At 37.8% G+C, this 20,143-nt stretch overlaps 1 long non-coding RNA gene across 1 annotated transcript; it reads right to left on the minus strand.

Moving 5' to 3' along the window:
* Window positions 1-5,594: 5,594 nt before the first annotated feature.
* On the minus strand, window positions 5,595-19,707 carry LOC137096930 (uncharacterized). Its single transcript, XR_010909812.1, has 2 exons — window positions 14,482-19,707; window positions 5,595-13,362 (listed from the first exon to the last, which is right to left on the minus strand). It is a non-coding gene; the product is annotated as an uncharacterized lncRNA (long non-coding RNA).
* Window positions 19,708-20,143: the final 436 nt, after the last annotated feature.

The following is a 20,143-nucleotide window of genomic DNA, read 5'->3' on the forward strand; positions in this document are numbered from 1 at the left end:
AAAAGAAGGCTGAGGGCCCTTCACAGCCCTGATGGTAAGAACTGTTTGGTGGTAGAATATGATGCCTTGGGGTGTGGTGGGGTCTCCTTCGCTGAAGGTTTTAAAGCAGAGGTTGGATGGCCATCTGTCAGGATTGCTTTGATTCTGTGTTCCTGCATGGCAGGAGGCTGGACTGAATGGCCCTTGTGGCCTCTTTCAGTTCTACGGTTCTATATGTAATGCTTTAGAGTACTACGCAAATTAAACAAAAACAGGTTAGTTTAGCGGTAAAGTAATCTGACAAGAATGATTATGAACAATAGAAACATTTTAAAGTTCATTTTTGTAAGTTTGCTTTATTTCATTTCAAGTACAGTTACTTTGTGAAATTGTCCTTACAGTTACAGTGGAAGAATAGTGGTTTAAATACCTCCAAGAGAGAATTTGATGTTTTTGTTCCTCTGAACTGGCCTGCTTCTTAGACTTTAAAAGAAGGGATGGGGAACCTGTGGCCTCCTAGAAGCAGTTGGATTTCACCTCCCATAGACCCTAATCATTGGTTAGAACTAGTGTTGTTTGCAGACAAATAATTTCTGGAGGGCCAGTTTCATGTCCCTGTTTACTACCATAAAATAAATATGTAATCACATTTTGGTAAATATATTGAATTAGCCAGGAGGAAGAGGTGTGTTTTTCCTATACATATGAACTGACCAGTTATTAACAATACACGGGAAAAGAAAAATAATGGTATATTAGAAAGATCCCTTTCACAAGGAGCTGTGGTTTCTTATGTATGAAATAATGTACAAAAGAAAGTAGTGCCTGTATTTCATTTATACTGCAATTGCAGCACCCAAAGGATCAAGACGGCACACTCCTTTAATTTTTTTTTACTTCTTATCAGACTGTATATAATTCCTGTTAATTATTTCATGCTCATTCTTGTTTGGTCTGTTGCAATTTATCCTAAACATCCAAGATGGAATTCTCTGCTATAATACATAGTGTTATATTTTGTGATGTTAAAACTGTCCCACTATGACCCACTTATGGAGTTGCAAGGTCTGTGAGATCCAATTCCCAGAATTTTTAGGGTCAAAACCTAAGATAAGGGAGGAGGGTCCTTGGGGTAGGACAATCTAAGATTGGATGGGGTGCCAGGACATCTTCTAGACAAACCGGGGTGGGAGAATTGAAGTAAAATTCAGCTAAGCAGATAATATGGGAACCCACTATTCTAAAACTGTTAATCTTGTTTCTTCCTTTGTTCTTTTTATTGCAAGATGTGGGTTTTTTAATAGCTTTAATCAGTTGTTGAGATTTTTAAAATAAAAAAAATATGAAAAACACTCAGTAGTAGAAGCATTTTATTTATCCTTGTTTTGCCCAAGGTATCACTACAATTATTTGTTTGCTTATATACATGTTTGTTTATTCAGACACTTTTGTACTACTCTTTGACTTTTAAAAAACACTCTACAGGCAGTTAGTAAAATAAAATACCACAAAAACAATAACTGAATTAAAGCAAGGCATTGAAATCAAACAGAGTTGAAACCATTGCTCCTAAGTTTTTAAACTCTAGGAAGGTGGGTGAACAGCCCCCCCCCCCACACACACACATTTCCCAACTAAACACCAAAAGTCTGTGACCATGCTGGCTAAGGATTTCTGGGCATTGTAATCCAAAATGGTAATATTTGCATCTCTTGGGAATGTTACTAATCTAACCTCCCTTGGGAGGGCTTTCTGTGCATTTTATATCCTGCATTCCTACCATCCCAGCTCTTGGGTCTTACAATGAGGACTCTAAACATAAGCATCAGCATCTTAAAATGGGGTTAGAAGCCACTCAGAAGCAATGCAATTGAGATAAGACCACCATAATGCGTATGATGAAAAAATATACTTCAGAAGGCATTTTGTCATCCATGGAGAATTAACCAAAAGATGTGTCAAAAGTGGCCAGATTTACCTTTTCCTCAGAGGGGGTGCTGTTAGCATAGCAACTGAAACTAGACTCCTGGCTATCATGGCCCACTGGCCATTCAGGAGCAACTCCGTGTGCAGGCAAAGAATCCCAAATTGTAAGCTTGGCCCTTCAGAGGTAGATGAATACTATAGAAATCTGACTGAAACCAGATTTTCTTAATGGCACTTCTCTCATATCAAGACTTTCTAGAAGGAATGAGCACAGAACATTTGACATGACTCATTTTTTCAGGCTCAAACAAAATGAAGTGCTTTTTGTGTAGTCTCTAATTTCAAAGTGGCATTATAGGGACAATGGAAAGTCAGTCCTCCATATTCACTAGTATTAGAAGCACAGGGCTTCAGCAAAAGGGAAAATCTGCAAGTTAAAATTTTGCTTTGAAAAAAAAAACCAGGTAGAGCACCTCTCTGGGATTCTCCATATTCTCCAGCACTACTCCATGGTCAATTTCTGCCAGAGGTTGACTATAGAATCATCGCTGAGTCTGGAACCTCAGGTCTCGGCGGTGACCAGGGAAGCATTTGCACAGTTAAAACTTGTGTGCCAGCTGTAGTCCATGGTAGTCCATGCATGGTAGTCCATGCTCTGGTAACATCCTGTATAGACTATTGCAACACTCTCTACGTGGGGTTGCCTTTGAAGACTGTTCGGAAGCTTCACATGGTCCAACACGCAGCAGCCAGGTTGCTAACGGGAGCGACGGTCGGGGAGCATACAACTCCTCTGTTGTGCCAGCTCCACTGGATGCCAGTTGCTACCAGGCACAATTCAAGGTGCTGGCTTTAGCCTATAAAGCCCTAAACGGTTCTGGCCCAGCTTACCTGTCTGAACGTATCTCTCCTTATGAATCATCTAGGACTTTTAAGATCTTCTGGGGAGGCCCTTTTCTTGGTCCTGCCTCCTTCACAGATGCGTTTGGCGGGAACGAGAGACAGTGCCTTCTCAGCGGTGGCCCCTCGGCCACGCCCTTGGGAATGATTCGAAGATGCACTTGGATCATGATTTTAGTAAGGAGACATTGCAGATTATGTTTTTATGGCTTTGTTTGGTTTTTATATTATATGTAGATGTTTTAATTGTATTTATAATCTGTTTTTAACTTGCATTTTATAGTTGTGGAGGCATCGAATTGTTGCCGATTGTGAACTGCCCAGAGTCACCTTCGGGCTGAGAAAGGCGGTATATAAATGTGGTAAATAAATAAACAAACAAACAAATAAATAGAAAACATTTTAATCAAATCCGTGAACAATCAAATCTACAAACATCAAACCTGCAAATTTGGAGGGATGACTGGATAGACCTGAATAGAAGAAAGTCATGTTAGTTTTCTTATCTCAAGTGGTGGCAGATAGCTTCCAAATCAACAGGATACTGAATATGTAGGTTCTAGTCCAAATTTAAGGTTGGATAGCTCCAGTATTAGCTGTACAATTCAAAGTGCATTTGCTGATTTTTTTTCACCTTCTGAGCTGCCCGAAACCCAAAATGGAAGGTGCATGTGGCATGGCACCTCATACACCCTCTCTCCTTTCCCCATCACATGGGGATATCGGGACAAGGCACATTGGCACCCTCTCTGCATTGCCCTTTCTGCCATCAGTTCATTGCCGTATTGCCCTTTCTCCTATCAGATACGGAAAAGGCCTTAAAAATGCAGGTAGCTCCATTAGATCTCCCTGGTGTGATGAGGTGGTATGAGGCCTGATTCTCTGCAGAATGGGAACCTTATGAGGAGTCAAAGTCTAGTACAGAAAAGAGCTAGGAGTTAATGTTTGCATGAGAGAATCTATGCATGACAAGGAGTCTGCCTCAAAGTACATCAGGCTCAATGACTGTGACAGGGCACTTTGAACCTGTTTTTGTGTAATGGACTGTAGGAGAATGGTATGAGAGTAGGTGAGCTAGCAATAACCCATTGTTTTTGATAGACCATTATCTAATCAAGATTGACCTCCAAACAATGTTGGAAAGTGTGTGTGTGTGTGTTGATTTTGATGGTTTATTTAGACACTGCAGAATCCCGGCTAACATCTCTTGGAGGATTTTTCTTAAAGCCTGGCCTGTAGTGGTGCTGGTGAAATCTTCACCACAATGTCATGTTCCAACAGCAGTTTCTACTAGTGAAGCTAGTTTGAGTGGTGAAGGGTCTATTGAATACCAGTTGGATGCAGACGGCTGTCAAATAGTACATTCCTCAAAACAATGCTACGGGATTACATTTTATAGATAAATCATTCATGTGCTTTTAACTTGTAGACCATAGTTTTAATACTCAGGTATATTGGCAGTTAAGATACTGTATGGTCTTGTCATGATAGTTGTACATGTGTGAAATTACAGACTTCGCCATCTGAAAATTGTGCTCTTGAAATGTACTCTAAGAGTCTACACAGTTTTTGCATCCTGCCTCCTGAAATGTATAAGGAATGGGATTAGTGTCCTAAAGGAATGCTTTCTAGAGTGAGTTCTTGCTTTTCTTGGAAACACAGTGAGATCCATTAGCCAGGATTCTGCAATTTTGCCCTGTTACCTGCCAGAGTCTAAGTCTCCAGTTTTTCAAGTAAGGTGCTAGACCAGGTAGTGACATCTCAAATCCAGACAGGTTTGGAGAAAACCAATAATCTAGATCCATTCCAACCTGATGTCCGACTGTTTTTAGGATGGAAACCACTTTGGTTACCATGATGGCTGACATGCTGGAGGATAGATGGATGTGGAGACAGCATGTTCTTGATACTCCCTTTTGATACCACTATCATCGATTTTTTCTGACTCATTGGACTGAGTGGCAAAACACTGAGTTGACCCTAGTCCTTCTGTGAAGTGTAGTTTCTGAATGCAGGCTTCTATTCCATCCAGTGGCCTTTGGCATTCAGGTTGGTTCCATATTCTCCCTCAATCTATTTCACCTTCATATAAAACATAACAAAAAGCCAACCAGAGGTTTGGGTTGCAGAGCCATCGGCGTGATTGTGATATGTGTCTTTTAACTTGTGAACAAGTACTATGAAGATGATTTTGCTATAGATGAAAGCAGAGGCCAATGCTTATATCAGATGCAACCGAAGTAGTTGTTAGGGAAACAAGTTGATCTGGATAGAGAGAATACAACCAGAATTGTGTTCCTCCTGAAAGACTGGAATCACAGTTCTTTCTGGACTCAGCACTCTTTATGGAAGTCAGACCTGGGGCAGGAGGTTTTCATGTTTTTAGGCTGATATACCAAAAACAATACTGCTTAAAGTGGATCATCATAAAAATAGAAACTGACTATTCTAAACTGAGCTAATATGGTATATTTCCCTGTCAAAACTACCTCCAGACCTCTGATGGTTCAGAATGTGCAAACTTGGGTGCTCATTAAAACCAGGTGGTTTGGACCAATAGGTATGCTTCTAAGCTCTGTATTAATTTTTGTAGCCCTAAAAAGTCTACTGACAATCACCTTATTGGAGGACTGTCTACACCCATGTAAGCCTGCCTGTGTCTTGAGCTCACTATCAATGGCCCTGCTATTTGGAGTGGACTCTACGGAAATAATCTTATTGGTAGGATCAACAAAGGTTGAAGCTGGTGTGATGGCAAACAATAACAGAATCATATGACTTCTTCAAAATATGATGCAATATTGTACTTTTATTGTGAATTTGTAGTTTACCACCTTGAGAAACATTTGTCCAGGAAAAAACCCTGACTATTTTAAACCAATATAGTCTAGCTACTTTTTCTAAGAGGAATATACTTCTATCTCCAGAAATCATAATAGAATAGTATTATTTCTATCTCTGTCTCATTCTTTTCCCTAAGAACTTCAAAACTGCATAATCCACTAGACCTCCTGTTTTATTGCTGAACTGCTCCTAAATTAAATATTTAACTAATGTTTAACTTAAGTCTGCTTTCAGTAATTTAAACTTATTGCTTGTTTTTCTATTGTACTATTGTGAACTTTGTTAATCTTGTGATAGATTCAAAAATCCCTCACAATTCTATTAGTTAATGCCCGTAAGTTGCATAAAAAGTCAGCAAGACAATCTCACTTTGGAATCAGATATATAATCTCTTCTCTCTTCATGCCATGACCAGTATGTTTGTTATAACCACCTATTAAAATGCTTTCACAATGAGAATTATATTGATACAGCACTATCTAGCTATCTATCAACAATTGTGTTATGTATTGTTGAAGGCTTTCATGGCCGGAATCACTGGGTTGTTGGGAGTTATTCGGGCTGTATGGCCATGTTCCAGAAGCATTCCAGAATGCTTCTGGAACATGGCCATACAGCCTGAAAAACTCACAACAAACCAATTATGTTATGTTGACTATGTGTGACGCACTGTGCAGTCCTTCAGAGGATCCTTTCTTCTCTCTTTTAATTTGACATCACAAAGGGTTTCTTTATAAAATGACATTTGTACTTTCCTATAAGCAAACACTGGGACCAGGAAAGCAATGAGTCAGTACAGGTTGATGATCCCTAAGCCAAAATGCTCCAAAATAAAAAAAAAATTGCGCCATCTGGCTATTTCTACCTACAAGGCAGTGGCACTCCTGTGGGTGAAGGGTAGGCTCTTCAGAGATCTCCTGTATCCTTTTCCCTTTAAATATCAGCTGTTTGTTCCCAATCTTTCTCCAGGCTTGGGTCTGAAGCATAACACAAGGAGCAAACAAACAAGACACGAGGTTGGAGAAAGATGCAAGTATCTGAAATAGCACTACGATTGGATTTCCACCATTTCACAGATGCTCCAAAATCTTAAAAATATCTGAAGAACATATGAACACCCAAAATAATTTGACCCAGGCATTTTAGAAGATATTCAACCTGTACTTTTCTCAGATCTCTTTCTGAGCAAATGTAAAAGTCTTATTACTCTGTTAAGCAGAGGCAGTCACTAATTTGTTGGGATAGTTTTTCAGGTGTAACCCCAGGGGAAACATTCAACTTGACTCTATTTTCAAATGGCACAAGGCTACATTCAGCATTACAACTATTTAGAGTTGACCCACTAAAACTAATTGAATTTCCTAGTCAAAAACAACATATTGAAGGACTCTAAGAAAGATCAATATTGGTCAAGATGCAATTCTGAAGGACTCTTCTCTTCCTGCAGAACCAACTCTATAGTCTTCCGATTTTTGCCAGAAATCTGCTCGTTTATGGTGCTCTTAAGATAAATCAAGAAGGGGAGAGGAAGTACAGGTTATCCCTTATCTGGAAGTCAGAAATCCAAAATGCTCCAAAATCCATTATTTTCCACATGGATGGTTGAGATAGTGACATCTTTGCTTTCTGATGTTTCAATGTACACAAGGTTTGTTCCATGCACTGAATTATTTAAAATATTGCATATCAAATCACCTTCGGGCTATCTGTAGAAGAGGTAAATGAGTTCATTTGGGTTCCATTTCCAAGATATCTCATTATTTATATATATATGCAAATACACGTATTCAAAATAAAAAAATGACCAACTCTTCTGGTCTCAAACATTTCTGGATGAGGGATAATCAATGTATACTAATTCCACTGACACAGGATATTCAAGTGTAGTGTTGGATTCTTTTCTCTGGATTTAGTGTACTTGTTTCACTCATAATGATTACAGACTCTCACAATAAATAAAATACTTAATAATGTATCTTAAAATATCTTAATAATAGTTAACAATTAAATACTAGCTGTACACATTACTTCTAGCAAACAGAAATAATCTAATGCTTCCTCTTCACTACACTCTTATTGACAGTTTGCTGTCCATCTGATTTCATTTCTTTCCTTTCATTTGCTGTATATATGTATATAGCCTCTGGTCACCCTTTTGGTAACTAAAGAAACACAAGGCTGCCCATTTTTGTCTGGTATAGAGAGAACAAATTGTGCTGCTGGATAAAATGATATCAGCTCTCAGTTCATTGCAGGAAGAGGCTAGGAAACGTACAAGAAACATATGTGGGAGATAATGAGATTGTTGGTTGGAAAGTCATCCTGAAAAGACAAGGAGCAATTAAGGCTGCTTACTTACACACGTTAGAATGACAACATGCCATCGCCAGCCCCACTCACCCATATAATAGGGTTCTCCTTCCCTGAGTAGCTACTTTGGGAAAGGCATCTCCTGTCAACTGTCCGCCATAGCTCTACCATGAAACAATCTGCTTCTTCTCTTTCTGTACACATTTTATGCCCACCATCACTAAGTGTCCTAATTTCAGCTGTCCACCAGCAAATACTGAAATTAAAATGTTTCAAGAATTCATTGTAAAGCCCCATGGAGAACTGAATATTTATTTGTAGCCGTGCACTCTTGTCCAATTTTAATTGCATACTTACGGATGTCACCACATGCATGTGCCACTTGTCCATAAACATTTATTAATGCAAGGCGATGAGCCAACAAATACTGCAGCCTCTATTAACTTGAAATTTTAGAGAGTATGTCTTGGATGGCCACGATGGAACTAGGAAGAGAAATGTGGAAGACTGTAAACACATAATTGTTTAGAAATGTTCGTATTTTCCTTTTCTGGCTTGAACTGAATGATGAAGCCATCAACTTAGAAAGGAATCAACTTGACTGTAAGTCAGGGACCAGAATAAATAGCATGCCTAGATTTTTTTAAATGAAGTATGAATCGTAGATCTCTTTAATTTCTATTTGAGCAAGCCAGGAAGAGTATCAACAACTTTAGTTATGGTAAAAGTAAAATAAATTAGATCCAAATCTTGCATAGTTCCTTGTCCCCTTGAAAATAATTTAGTCCCTCGCTCTATAGTCTAAACCAGAGATGGGCAAGGTCAGACTGTCTGTGTTAACCCTCTAAGTCATCTTAAAGAGCCACTTGTTCATGAGTCTATGGGGGCATTTTCACAATGTTCAGGGGTTTTAAAAAGGTGTCCCCCTCCAGGATTTAAATTGATCTAAGAGGTCTGCAAAATGTGGTGGAAATGGCCCTGTGTCCTATAATTAATATTTTGGAAGATTTCAAGGCAACATTTTTTGGGGGGAAAAATTGTAAAAATTATGTTTGGGTCCTAAAAGTTCAGGTAACCCTTCAAATGAGATGGAAATGCACCTCATGCCTTCAAGAGAGCATTTGAGATCATTCTGCGTCAGAAAATGTTTAATTGTACACAACAAATATGCAAAAAAGTTTTTTGAATCTCTAGGGAGTGAACTTTGCCCTCACCTCTCTCCAATCTAGTTTTAGTTTATATCTTTAGTCTATCCTCTTTTTATTTGACAAAGGGTAAAATCTATATTATCACTGCTGCATTGGAAGACTTCTCTCTCCCTTTTAAAAATGATGTCTTTCTTATGTTTATGAGGTATAAACCTGCTATAATTATATGGGCTGGCATCTAAAACTAAAATGAAAGTTCTTAATTCCTAATCACACTCTTTTCAGCCTGAAAATTGCATATTTCTGCAATTTTCCAGCATTACAATGTAAAGAATAAATATCAGCTTTCTGTTGGATTTATTTTCTTCAAGTGACTTATTCTTATGGGTCATTCAATGCCAACTGGCCTAAAATTTTAAAAAGTTCCCACCACATGTTCTCTGATTTTGTTCAAATTTTAGCTGTAGCAGCAGTCAGGTGTTAAACTAAGTTTCCTAAAATTTGAGGTCTCTAACTGCAATAGTTGCTGACCTAGACCCCCTTATCTGAAGGGTAGTCAGTCTGTGTGAGCACAACATTTAACAAAATGCCATTTTTGGGCTCTAAGAAAATGTAAACTAAATTTACATGAATGGCTAGTAAATTGAAATCCTTTACAGTTTTTTCTGCTGATTCCGATGAATGGTAGGTTACATACCTGTGACCATCTTTCTTCGAGTGGTGCTCTGTGAATTCACACATATGGAGTTACTGCGCCTGTGCAGGACTGAAGGGAAACTTCTCAAGCTATATTTTTGAATTTTGGCAGTATGCCCCCCCACTCCTCCCATGGGTATAAAGGGCCCCCTGGCCGTACGCTCCCCAGTTCACTTTTTTTTCCGCTGCAGCAGTGACTTCAGAACTTCGTACAAGTCATGCCATGGCATCCGTTCAATTAGGACCCATGTTTTTTTTAAGATAAAGACAACATCTAGTATCAACATGGTGGCTTTGCCCGCAGTCTTTCATCCCTTTCACGGCATTGGTGCCATTCAACTTGGCTGGCTGGGGACTCGCCGAACAGCTCTGCCATACCCCAGCCTCCCCCTCCGCCTTGGGAGGGGCTGTTGCTAAAGACCGATATTCAATCAGTACCCGGCTGAATCTAACAGGTTTTTAAACCTAAAAGCGGTACCTTCTACTTAGAGTTTAAAAAGCTCTAACAGCTCAAGCCTCCGTTTCTGGGGATCGCCAGCTATTGGCACGTCAGACACCTCCCTTTTACTGCCTGCGTTGGCTAATCAGACGGATGAAAGCCGGCTCCACCACCTCCCAAACGGTGAGATCCTCCAGTTGCCCTCAACCATGGAAGGGCTCCATTGTCTGGCACTAGGGCGTATGGCTAATAACGAAGGGGACAAATGGAGTTTCACCCTGCAGGGCCTGATAACACGGCATGAGTGAGGCTGTGATCCACTCTCAGTCCACCCGCCCTTCAAAAAAATCAGTAAAAGACCCATTTGATATCGATGCCTACTCCATCGACCTAAACCACCCGGGTCAGGGCCATGGCCATTCATCCAATGGTCCTTGTTGCCCCTTATGCGCTTAATCACCTCCGTTTGTCCCTAGTGCCTTCCTTCCTGACGGGCTACTTCGTCCTTTCAAAGGAACTGTTTTTCCCCTTGAGGGACAATAACATTCGGCCCACCTCCTGTGAGAGGAACGCTGCTGTCAACGATTCACTTAATTTTAACATTATTGATGCAAAATCCAGTCAAACAAGTTGACTCAAAGTGTGCATAAAAATGTATTGCAACTCATTGTGACAAATTTTGAACAATATTCGGACTGCAACAATTTCCATGCAAATTAAGATACGGACTTCAAATTTCGACCAAGCATTATGCTGGACATAATACTGCCCGATTTGCAACTATCCAGCATCTTCAAATTTGGCAGTCGGCACAAATGGTAAAATCTACCAAAGTTCAAAAACAATTATTTAAAAAGAGTCTACCTGAATATGCTTGTGAATAATATCATCTTAAAGAGAAAGTTATGCTCTACAAGACTGATATGTTTTTGCTTCGCAATGAAACCATTATCAATTTACTCAAGTTAAAGTATGGTATATTTTGTGCGTCTATGCATTATGCTTTATGCATCTTCATGGTCCTAATAGTTCGTTTTATTGGCCGCTAAGACACAATACTTCCTGGATTCCAGAACAACTTTTTGTTGTATTCCAACTCCATCAGTGACATTATCTGGTCGGCAATATACTTTTCCTGAAATCATTCTCTTGAAGATCAATGATGCTTTCAGAAACTGAAGAAGCCAGGCTTGGGAACCTGCAGTAAAGAAACCCACAATCAGGCCTGGGATCCTGCAATAAAGATACCCACTTGTGGCTGTTACTGCATGGCTATCAGGCATGGCCCCTATGGCGATGGGGATGCTGGTTTCAATGTGATAACCAGTAATGGCTCAGCCATCATGGACCAACGCAATGCGTCGTGCACACAAAATATAACATGCTTTGATCCATTTACTCAGGTCAGGACCATGAAGATGCATAAGACATAATGCATAAATATACCTTACTTTGACCTCAGAAAATGAGACTCAATTGTTACATTGCAAAGCAAACGTATCAGTCTTGTAGAGCAAAATTTTCTCTTTCAGATGATACTCAAATATCTGAGTTTTAACTTACTAATTTGCCTTAGATGTATTCATTCCAAGTCAGTATATTATAATTTATATTTTCTTTCATTTATTTTTTCAGTGTAATCCAGGTTAATTTTACAGACCACTGTTGCCACCTGGTACATCCACAAAAATCCACAGGTAAAACTGTGGGCAGCAACATTGGCAGCACTATTCACACTTGCAAGCCAGATTTAAACTGAAAGGCAAGCTGACCTGTCTAGCCATGTTACTTCCAGTAATAGAATACACTATATCTCTGGTATATTATGTACGAAAGTACATGGTTTTGTAGAATTAGAAAAATGTTTTCATATGTTGACTGTAATCATGTTTCCTGGATTTTTGCAACTTGAATTGCACTATGGCTCTTATTTGTTTTCAAGTCAGTTATATTAAAGGAGGGTAATACATATGTATGCAGTTACCTTAATTCCAAGTGAATTTCTGTAGTGACATTTATTTATTTATGTATTTATTTATTTAAATACTACACCATATGATCCCAGTGAATAATACTTTAAAATCAGTCTAAACAAAAGCTAAATAAGGCAATAGCAATAATAGAAACTAAAATCATATTGAGCAATTTCGTAAGGTAGAGGACTTTATCACACGAAGCTGCTACTCCATGGTATTTGTGACCATGGAAAGTGTCAAAATACTGGGATGATCACCCTTGCTATCACACCTCTTCTTAGTTGTGCAACTCCAATAAAGCTCTAAGCTGAGGTTCCCCCAGCTGTAATTCTGGTTCGTTTCATAACTCTATACGTTTCACTAGTCCAAAATTTATTATTTTAAAACCCAGCAAAGGTGCATGAAAAAAGTAAAAAAATGAAAACTTTAAATCCATTAATTACTGTGAGGGGGAGTGGGGAAAAGTGAGAGAGGAGGAGAAGCCAATCTCCTGATGTCAGTTCAGTACTGGCATGCCAGCAGAGAAGTATAAGGAGTCAGGACCATGGTACAATTTGGGGCTATTGACAGGTTTTCCCATCAATAGCAGGGGCAGGTGTATTGCAGAGAAGTGGTAGTCCAGCAACAGGTTGTACATGGGGTTGAGCTTCAATGCCAGTTTGTACTTTCAAGTCCAGATATAACAATTCAAAACCATAGCACATGTGAAATTTTGTATTTATTCAATTAAGCTTCAAGAGCTCTAATAAGCCTTAGTTTTACTTGGAACCAAAATACCATCAGTGTGAGCATCAATTGGAACCCAAGGGATTGGTATTCTATAAGCAGGACACCACAGCAGATAATGCCCTCAACTATACTGTTCCACAGAGTATTCCCTGGTCACTCTATTCTGTAGACCTCATTCCTCAGGCAGCTATCAGGGAAGATAATGACAAAAATGTTATTTGCCTAAAAATTAAACAAATGAGTTGAGAATTGCTGTACTTTACTACGAATTGTTATTATACAAAGCATGAATAATGCAATAAATGAAAATGTATGAGCTGTACTTAGCAAGACACTGTTGGGGCATCCTTGTCTTCCTCTTCCTTCTGGGGCCAAGGCAAAGATCATAAAATAGAGGGCAAGGTTGTTTGGAGTACTGCTAGGAAAATATAAATGAGAAAAAAAGGATTAATTATATCACTTATCGCATCCAGAAGGCCATGAGGTTTGACCGCCTATTTTACCATACCTTATAATTTGGAAGAATCCAGTGCATGCGAGCGTTGCAAATGAACTGCTTTCCAAAGCACTGTTAATAACCTAAAAGTTGGCTGTTAACATTGTAGAAACCACTGTATATAATTTCAGTGAATGACCTGAATGACACTGCAATGAGAAGTGAAATGCCACTCTCTTTTCCTTCTTTATGTTATTTGCCTTGAGCAAAGGCTGCTCCAGATTGTGTACATTCAACCAAGTCCTCATGATGAAAGGGCAACAAATACACTCAGACGCATCCCTCACTAAAGCTTCTTTCTGGGTGCATGTGGGAAAAGGGAGACATGAAGTAGAGTTAAAACACAATTTGAGAGAATCGTGTACCTTAGGGAACTGTGAGTGTCCTGTGATCTTCAGACTTGGTGGGTACAATTTTGGAAAACAATTGCTGTGAAGGAAGCAAGAGCTGTCCATGTTCCAGAAAAAGTCACACAAGTTAGCAGCTATCATCAGTTTTCAGAAATGTAAGATTACTGCTTTCAGATTCTTGCTATGAATTACCATAAAATAATTCCACATACATTTGCTGAGTGTCTGAGTGTAGGATTTTTTTAAAAAAAGAAAAATATTTGGTTTTATTGTGGAAAAACAGGATGCTCTTTAGTTTCCAGACTTTGGCAGATGACTGGATAAAGCAGATTTTTACTCTTGCAATTTATGGTCAACCTTAGGCATGCTGAAATCACATGTAACCATTCTGTGTTGTGTGTTGCTGATCCCAGGCACTTTACAAATTTCCTGTGAATGCCTTTCCTACATGAATGAATCCCTTAGGGTGTAATTTTGAGGAAGCTCATAAAAGCTCTATGCACACTGTAATTTAAAAACATATACAGAATGATTCCTTAGTTTATATATTTTCTTTGACCACTTTTAAAAACCAGTGATCAAATGTCAAGAGCTACTTTGCCCAGGTGTCCGCCGCCCCACCATTGGTTTAGTCTCTAAAATAGCAGTGATATGTTTAATATACAGAACATTTTGTGGGTTGGCTTACCGTTTAGTATGTACCATTTTCTGGGGGTAGTAAGAATTCCTTATTTATTTTCTTGTTGTTTTCTGTAATGGCATAAAAACTTATATGTTTAATGGTGTTTAATTGTTGGGTTGTTGACCCAAAGCTATTAAAATGGTGAGCATGCCACATTTGTGATGTACTGGTTAAACCCTATTCTAAGAACTTTATGTGGCTGGTTACTTGAAAATAACTTCACAATAAGTAGTAACAGTGTTCAGTTATAATGGAAAAAATATGATTGCCCAACAGACTACAGACTATAGTAGTTAGACAAGCATGTCTAGGAGAAGAACTAAAACATTCAACTCGAATTAAAAAAATGACTGGAATGTCTCATTATGGTTCTCTTCCATACCCAAGGTGGGATATAAAATTAAATAAATAAATGTAAGTCATGTGGAATAAACAAAAATAGAGACCAATAACATCTAATTTTTTAAAGTCCATCTTAAGAAAATCCAGCTAGAATAGTGTTCAAACCTAGCAACTTTTTCCCCTGTAGCATAAATTACACCAGCAAATTGGCATCCATTATTAATAGCCAATTTTATTGGTCTATCCTCCTGATTGCTGATAACAATTATTATTATTGCACCAAATACAGAGGAATATGTTATTCCAGAGGGATTGGACTATATGGTCTGTGTGGTCTCTTCCAACTGTATATAAGATTCCACTTATTTCATTAAAGAACAGTTCCGGGCCAATGAAATGGCAAGCAGGAGCACTTGTCCAATTTTAAATTATAAGTTCTAAACAGATTTGTTGTTGTTAACATCAAGTCAACTTTGACTTATGGAGACCTTATGAAAGAGAAACCTCTAAGTCACCTAATCCTCAATAGCCCTGCTCAGGTGCTGCAAACTCGGAGCCTGTAGATTTCTTGATCCATCTGCCATATGCAGTATTATTCTTTTCCTGCTACCTTCTACCTTGACAAACATTATTGTATTTTCTATTGAGTCAAGTCTTTTTATGATATGTCCAAAGTATGACAATCTCAGTCTAGTCAGCTTCTACCGTAGAGAAAAAAAATTATTTACTCTGGGACTCATTTGTCTTTTTAGCAATCTAGGGTATCTGTAGGACTGTTCTCAAATACCACCCTTCAAACAGATTAGATCTTTTGAATCTAGTGTTTATGGTTGTCTCAGTGGTTTAAGTCTAGTTGGGATTAGCAGCTGCCTTTGGGCCAGCAGATACATTAATATCTTGGTCTGAGTTGCCACCCTGGGCAGAAAATCCACAGAATTATAAACTTCAGAATTGACACGCTAGGTTTTTAGTTTCAGCTGTTTGCTACACACACAATAATCTTTCACACTCTTGCTTTTAATTTCTCTCCATCTTCCCCCACCCAATAACTAACATTTGTCTAAACATTTAAGAGAGAAGTTCAGAATTATGTGTATGATCATTGGTTATCTTTCATTCTTATTCAAAAGGTTACTTACTTATTGTATATGGATTACTATATTTTCATTGTTTAGTTATATGCTACTCACCTTGGATACTACTATTATTAGAAAGCCAGAGAACAAATATTCAAAACAAGCAAGCAAAGTGTTCATGAACAAAGAAAAAGGCAGGGGAAAACATTTATGTTGTTTTGATACAAACCATACATTTATTGAATTAATGTACAGCAGTAACCATGTGAAAGGGTTAAACACTACACAGGTACAGATCCTGTAGCAATTACAACTGTTACTGAAATATCGGCAAAAGCCAGAAACAGGAAACCCCCTTTTTTTAAAGTCCCCAAGGCAGGCATCTGTCTTAAATGATATAATTTGTCAACTTTCTAGCAACTTGTAGTTCTGAACGTAAAAAGAAGTTCTGTGTCATACAAAGGACATTACATATTCATTAGCCAAAATGCTCAAGTACATAATTCAGGGTTTTAATTTAATAAGAGATGGTTACTTGCAACTGTGTAGTACATAAAAATAAATTCTGGATAAGTAATAGCTGTTTAAAGATTTTCTAAAGGGGATTTGATTGAACTTTTTGTTAGATGATAGGACAGGGATTTTAAACAGAGGCAATGGTATTGCCACATGGATTTGTGTGTACCCTGATGAAATCTAGATGTACTAATATAATTACAATACATATCTGTATAGCTCACACGGGAAAAAATAGAATGTGAAACAGAAGGCTAAATTTGTCACATTGAAAGTGCTTCTTTTTATATATTTTTAAAAGTCAAGTCGAGTTGTAATTAATTAATCTTCTGTTTACTCACAATATGGATTACTTAGTGCATATTTAACAGTGCATAAGATTTAAGTACCGTACAAACTGCCCCCACGTTGCCCTGCCAATGACCTTAAGTGCAACATGGAAGGAAGGCCATTCTCTGTAGAATAGAGAAGTAATTTATCCACTACAATTGTTCCCCACCTCCAACTGCCTCTCTAAAATGGAGGCTGACAGTTGTCTTGAATTACAGATGGCATACTTGCAGCATGTACGAAAAAAATCAGTACATGAAGTGTTGAGAATAAAACACTTCTTTCACTTACGTCAGACTGTGCTTAAACATAGCCTCAGACATTTAGCATATGTACATGTTGCTAATTTTGAATTTCCCAAAGCATATTCAATACAATGGCAGCTATCCACCATTCACTCAATCTGGAGTAAATGCCAATGAAATCAATATAATTTTCTCTTAACTAAAAGTGTGGAGTATTATATTCCTTACGTTTGAATCAAATCAGTGTTTTATGTGATAAATAAAAATAGTGTGCAATCAATCAAAAACTACCCAAAGGGGTGTTTTCCTTCCCTCCCTTTTAATGGTGCACTTTATTTTTTATTTTACTTGGGGTTCCATATCATACCAAACATGCACTCAGATTCAGAATGTATCATAGTTCTTCAAAACATAATAAATTACTCTTCTCTAGCTTAAGGGATCCATCAGTTAAAATGTTAGTCTTTCATCTTTATTACCCTCCCATTAAAATGAAAGAAACCGGGACTCACTTCAGTTTAGAAGAAGCAATTTGGTGGGTAATGTCCTTACTACTCAAGTCTTTACAAAAGGAGAAAAGTGCATTACAGCTTATATTTCACACATATATCTGACTCAGAAGCAAGTAAACCTTTCAGAGGCATACTTGGTTAAATTTCATAATATTCTTTGATTAGATTATTTCATTGCAACATTCTGCTATTGCCAGTCATTTCCCATACACATTTATGTTAATAAAACCTGCAGGTTTTTTCCCATCTCCCCTTCGGCATGCATGTGCTTTTTTGAGGACTGCCTGCTCGTCTGCAGCTGTTAGATCTGAAATGGACAGATTAATAACTAACCATCACATAGGACTAGGTTTTCTTGTACGTTGCACCAGTAACCCTTTGCAATAATGAGGACACAAAGAGGCTCACATCAACGCTGCGTCTCTTCTTCATAACTCAAAAGCTTCACAGTGGCAATAGCCTCTAGTGCTATTTGTCTTTAGTGCAGTTGTGACACTTCAGCATGATCCATAATTTGGCAGCTATTTACCGTGACATTTCCCTTCAGTGCAGCCATAACATTCAGCGAAGCCATTATTTGGTTCCATTTACCATATAAATTGTATTGTTGTGCATGCATGCTAGCAGCTATATTAGGTACCTGAAAATGAGTAAATCTTGTAAAATAGATACTAACAGCTATTCAGCAGTGGAGTTCCTTTCTCAACTGAAGACGGGCAAACAAACACACAAACAAACATTTCTGAATAATGCCGCAAACTTTTCCCTGAGCAGTTGCAATTATCTGTATTTGCACAGCATGGCAATTATACAGCAACTGGCTTCTTTTCTTTTTAAAAAAAAAAACCCACACACACACACACACACACACATGCAGTACAAGATTATAGAACCATAATTTAATTCTAAAAAGAAAAGTTTCAGAATACAATATACTTCAACAGAAATGTAGCTGATAAAACAGACCTAAGGCCAATAGAAATACATTCAGTGGGTATTATGATTGTTTTTTTAAAAACCCAGCACCAGTACCTTCACTGTTGTCACCCTCCTTCTCAACCATTTCTCCTGTATTAAAACCATTGCTATAAGTATTAAAACCCAGCTGTTTCTGTCTGCAAACATACCCCCATAGGTTTCTCACAGCCAGCAATTTCAAGTAAATAAAAAAATATATAATAACAAGTTATAGGAAAAACAGCAATACTACAAGCAATCCTGTCCACATGTTCTCAGATGTTTTGTTGCATTCAGTGGCACTTACGGGGATTTTTCAGAACGTTGTTCTTGTGTTCTTTCAAACTATTTCCTGTTGAAGGCGATCCTTAAAAAACCTATTGCAAGGTTTTCTGAGATTAAAAGAGTGTGACTTGCCCATGGTCACTCAGTGAATTTCCTTGGTTGAGCGGGAATTTGAACTATCCTCCAGAATTCTAATCCCATGCTCAAACCACTAAGCCACATTGGCACATAATCTTACCAAAGGCCTAATGTATCTAATGTGTTTCGAAGACAAATGCATTATTCACATTTCTTTGTATTTAAAGGCTCATTATGCTTTCTGAAAAATCATTTCTGAAAGCATGTAAAGACATCATTCTAAATTTTGAATATGGAGCTGTCCTTTTCTAGGCCAATTGCAATCTAGCTTTTAAGGACCAAATACTCTAAAGGCACTGGAATTCACTTTATATTAGAAGCTAAGCAGCATCAGACCTGGTAAGTATTTGAATGGGAAACTGTCAGCAAGTGCTAGATGCTGCAAACAATTATTTCAGTAGTATAGTTTGGCATCGCCACCAGGAAATATTAGTTCCCTAAAAAAAACCTATTAAATATATTGTGTCATAAGTTGACTGGTGTCTTGATGGTACACAGACACACTCCAATGTCCTTTTCCACTACACTAGTATTTAACGGGCAAACAGCAACAGTTGGAAAAGAAAAGCACAATCTTCTTCCATTTATGCACTGAGCAATCTGGATCATGGACTAAGTTTATCATTGATAAACTTGCTGTGAATTGATAGTATTTCTGATTTATATGTTTGCATGCTGCCCTTTGTCTATACTATATTATTTTTATTTGATTGCTAATGCTGCCTCATTATTTAAATTCACTGCTTTTCAGAAGTAAAATAATTCATATTATGGTGAGACTACAATATATCTTTTAAGTAGCAGAGCCAAATGTGTGTGTGTAGGGGGGGGGGGGGGGGAAGAGCACAATCAAACCACCAGACAGTATTTTTATGAAATACCTTGAAAAACCTTTCTTTTTCAGAACATAAAAGAAACATTGTATTGTTTACCCTTTGACATGTCAACAAGTACAACCCCAATATGCCTGGATTGATTTATCTAAGGAGGGATATGAAACCAATTTAGGTTAAAAAATATTAATCTAAAATTATTTTGGAACAAAAATAAAAATATAGCAGCAGCAAAAATGTTTATGTAAAATCCTGTGAATTACCAAGCACAGAACTATTGTTTCAGAGAGAAAGAGAATAAATAATAATAATAATAATAATAATAATAATAATAATACTTTATTTATAGCCTACCACCATTTCCCATAGGGATTCAGGGCAGCTTACAAAATAGCACACAAAGATTCATACATAAAATACATAACAAATAAAAC

The sequence above is a fragment of the Anolis sagrei genome, chromosome 4 (assembly GCF_037176765.1).
Source record: "Anolis sagrei isolate rAnoSag1 chromosome 4, rAnoSag1.mat, whole genome shotgun sequence".
NCBI lineage: Eukaryota > Metazoa > Chordata > Lepidosauria > Squamata > Dactyloidae > Anolis > Anolis sagrei.